We start from the raw sequence: 4,633 nt of genomic DNA, 5'->3' as shown, positions 1-4,633 counted from the left end.
AGTTGGAAAACAGCAGAGAGCAGTGAGTTGGAGTTGAAACGCGAGCTGAAAGAAAAAAGCGGGATTAAAGAAATAGTTGCGGGGTTTTCTCCACAGCACCCTCCTCTAAGCAAGGAGCAAACAGAACGGGGTTGACATTCTGACGGAGATTTTCCAGAATTGTATTCTTCTCTCCGGTGAGTGTCTTACTAAGTGTTCGCCATGTGCGTTGCTAGCAAACATAGCATGATGGCTTTGTTTCACGAGATGAGATGAAGCAACGGAAGCAAGAAACCAGTCGGAGTTCATCTCCAGTTAAACTAACGGAAGTGGTATTAGAAGCTGCTTCACATGTGCAGCGGGTGAGAGAATGGACTGTATACCAACTGTAAGCTGCTATATGTTCATGGATATGGGTTTCTGAGTGATCTTAGTGTCCGATCTGGTCATGTTTAGTTGATAAGTCATTGAATGCTGCCCTGCTATGCAGGTTGGTTTTTCTCTTGACATGATTTGGGACAGTCCATTAGACCAGTGTTTCTCAACCGGGGGTCAGCGGACCCCTAGTGGTCCGTGGTGTAATTGCAAGGGGTCCGTGAAAATAAAATATCTTTAAAAAAAGATCCAATGACATTTATAGAAATAGGATTATTTTACTCGAATGTGACTGAGACCGTTATCTACCTAAACTATAAAGGGTAACAGGACTTTTTTCTCTAATTACATCTGTTTCACCAGTGTAATTTATTGTATTTCAATAAGAGATCTCGCTCCCGTTTGCATTGTTAAAAGTTACTGCATAAAAATTCTGTTGTTACATATATCTGAAAGTTACTGAATACATATTCTGTTTTGTTACATATATCTGAAAGTTACTGCATAAGAATTCTGTTTTGTTAACTATATCTAAGTTACAACTGAAAGCTCTTATTTGTGCCCCAAAGAGTGAATAAATGCTATAATGCAATTTGAAATGCAGTTTCTACTGTTTCTATCAAATTGCAACCCCCCTCCCCCAAGATCAGGTGGAGGGGTCCTCAGGGTAGATCAAAAATACGCAGGGGGTCCAGGACCCCAAAAAGGTTGAGAACCACTGCATTAGACAGCTCGCCAACGGACCCGCGGCAGACGAGCAGAGGGCGTGAAGAGGAACATCCTGCCAGCAACCGGAAGTGTTCTACTCCACGTGTCTTCATTTCATCGGGCAGATAAGCGCTGAGATCTCACCACACTTAATGCAAAAAAACACTACCCGGGTAGATGAACATTGTGTACTTTTATTTTTGGGGGGATTATTTCATCAGAACTTTGAAAGGCTTTTTCATTTTCTATTTTTTCCTCAACTCATGTTGTTTAAAGACTAAAAAAAGAGAAATCAGGATCATAATATGTTTAATGTTACAGTGGGATAAATGCCGGCGGTTTGAGTAAAACGTAATAGGTTTTTTAGTGTTTTCATTCCTCTACTGCTCTTTGAAAAGTACCCTAAACGAGCGTTTGCAGTTTATAGTATTGTAACGTGCACGGATAAGTACACACGTTGGCCCTTGGCTAAGGGGTCGCACCCTTTAGTCGAGCGGTTAGCGAGGTCTTCCGCGGCGCGGGAGATACGGACAAATCCTAGCGGGAACCCTGGTCTGCCCTCTCGACATGAAAGGTAAGCCTAAGAAAGAATTTTCGAGTTGGCCAACGTTACACGTTATTGCTTTAAAAAGGGTAGTGATTAAAACTGAGTAAAATGTGTAGATAACAGCACGGCACAGAAAGTGAAGGAAAAGAGAAACAGCAAAAACCATCAAAGTTGTTACTATTAAAAACAAAATACAGACAAGACACGTTGGTGAATGTTCTCATTCATCCAGGTCATGGTTACCCAAAGGAATTGAATCAAGTGCAACTGGACTTATATATATATCCGTGAAGACGTTTCACCTCTCATCCAAGAGGCTTCTTCAGTTCGTGCCTTTCTGACTAGACCAAGCTAGTCTGACTGGCTGCTGATGAAACTCAGATATTTAGCCTCTTTGGAGTCGTTATCAGAGCTATTGATGGCAGTGGCTCTTTTGTGTTCCGATGTTTAGTAACAACAGTAGTTGGAAGTGTTAGTTTCGACTCGTTAGTGCTCCATTCAGTGGTCATGAGTCATTGAAGCCGTTAGTGACGGACTGTTGTTCTTGGAGGCTAAGCTTTTGAGTCTCCTGAGTAGAGATGAAAGGACGGCATTGTAAGTGAGAGATAGGTGGTGTCGCAGACCTCCTCCTCTGTTGAGGGATGGTTTTTCCAGTTTCGCATAGATGGCTCCCTTCACCCCTCTTTCAAACCATCTATCTTCCCTGTCCAAAATGTGTACGTTGCTGTCCTCGAAGGAGTGTGTCTTCTCCTTTAGGTGTAGATAGATTGCTGAGTCTTGTCCTGAGGAGTTTGGCCTTCCGTGTTGGGGCATCCGTTTGTGTAGTGGTTGTTTGGTTTCTCCTATGTATAGGTCAGTGCAATCCTCATTGCTTTGTACAGCATACACCAGATTGCTTTTCTGGGTGTGTGGTACACGGTCTTTGGGATGAACCAGTTTTTGTCGGAGTGTGTTGCTGGGTTTGAAGTATACAGGGATGCGGTGTTTGTTAAAGTTTCTCCTGAGTTTCTCGGAGACCCCAGAAACATACTGGATGACTGTGTTATTCCTTCTGTTCCTCTTCTCCTCATCGCTCACCCATTTGGGCTTTCTGGACCATGTTGCAGTTTTCACAAAGGTCCAATTGGGGTAGCCGCAGGTTACCCCAATTGCAAGCGGTTACCAAACACATCAACTCAGTGGACAAGAACATTAAGTTCACAAGGGAAGATGTAAAGAACAACAGTTTGCCCTTCTTGGACTGTGACGTCCACATTGGGGAAGACAGGAGCCTCCACATTGGGGTTTACAGGAAACCTACACACACAGACCTATATCTACTTTTCGACTCACACCACCCTCTGGAACACAAACTGGGCGTCATCAGAACTCTGCAACACAGTGCTGATAATGTGCCCAGCAGCACTCAGGCCCAACGAGAAGAACACAAACACCTGAGGGGAGCTTTAAAAACCTGCGGCTACCCCAGTTGGACCTTTGTGAAAACTGCAACATGGGCCAGAAAGACCAACCGGGTGAGCGATGAGAAGAGGAACAGAAGGAATAACACAGTCATCCCATATGTTTCTGGGGTCTCCGATAAATTCAGGAGAATCTTTAACAAACACCGCATCCTTCAAAACCAGCAACACACTCCGACGAAGACTGGTTCGTCCCAAAGACCGTGTACCACACAGAAACCAAACAACCACTACACAAACGGATGGCCCAACACAAAAGGCCAAACTCCTCAGGACAAGACTCAGCAGTCTATCTACACCTAAAGGAGAAGACACACTCCTTTGAGGACAGCAACGTACACATTTTGGACAGGGAAGATAGATGGTTTGAAAGAGGGGTGAAGGAAGCCATCTATGCGAAACCGGAAAAACCATCCCTCAACAGAGGAGGAGGTCTGCGACACCACCTATCTCCCACTTACAATGCCGTCCTTTCATCTCTACCCAGGAGACTCAAAAGCTTAGCCTCCAAGAACAATAGTCGGTCACTAATGGCTCCAACGACTCATGACCACTGAATGGAGCACTAACGAGTCGAAACTAACACCTCCAACGACTGTCGTTGCTAAACATTGGAACACAAAAGAGCCATTAACATCAATAGCTCTGATAACGACTCCAAATAGGCTAAATATCTGAGTTTCATCAGCAGCCAGTCAGACTAGCTTGGTCTAGTCAGAAAGGCACGAACTGAAGAAGCCTCTTGGATGAGAGGCGAAACGTCTTCACGGATATATACCAAGTCCAGTTGCACTTGATTCAATTCCTTTGGACAGACAAGACATATTTTACATAATAAAGACACAAACTATTAACAATGTTGTCCATCTGCCGTAAATCTGATTTATTACTACGCCCAAAAGCAGACCTCATTAATATTCATAAAGTTTTGCATGTCTTGAGAAAATAAGCTGTTTGTAACCAGATGGTACATGAATTCAATAAATCAAATACACAGAAGAAGAACTTCTTTTTGGACCAGTTGTCTATGAATGACGTCGAATTTCCCATCAGAACTTTATAAACTGCAGAGCTGACTTGGTGGAAACGTCTCATAGACTCCTGTTCATTCTGGTGCGTGTCGTGTTCCCTACCCCCATCTGCTGGTGACACGAGATATCGTCAGTATGCTCCATAAACACAATTAGCTGGTGTAGGCCTGGATACCAAGGCTGTGACCGTAATAATACACACTGGAGGGATATATCGCCCCCAACATTCACATGTGATCACATGGTTCTTCCAATATTATGGTGAATGTTTGCATTTATTTTATTTTTTTATTCTACAGCAACCAGCCACAGGTCATGGTCCAAAACAGTCAATGTCATTTATTATGAAGTTAGGCTGACCATAAATGGTTATTTAAATCTAGCCTTGATTTGAATATCATCAGTTTGCAGCTGCGTAAAAAAGAGGCTGAAGTTCAGCAGGTGATCCTGCAGACACAACTGAAGATTCAGGAGATCCAACAGTCAGCAGAAATTGGCGAAGAAGACGCAGACAGAGAGAAAGCCCACAGTGT

Source organism: Lampris incognitus, chromosome 1 (genome assembly GCF_029633865.1).
Source record: "Lampris incognitus isolate fLamInc1 chromosome 1, fLamInc1.hap2, whole genome shotgun sequence".
NCBI classification, from domain to species: Eukaryota; Metazoa; Chordata; class Actinopteri; order Lampriformes; family Lampridae; genus Lampris; species Lampris incognitus.
This window is presented reverse-complemented; position numbering follows the sequence as displayed.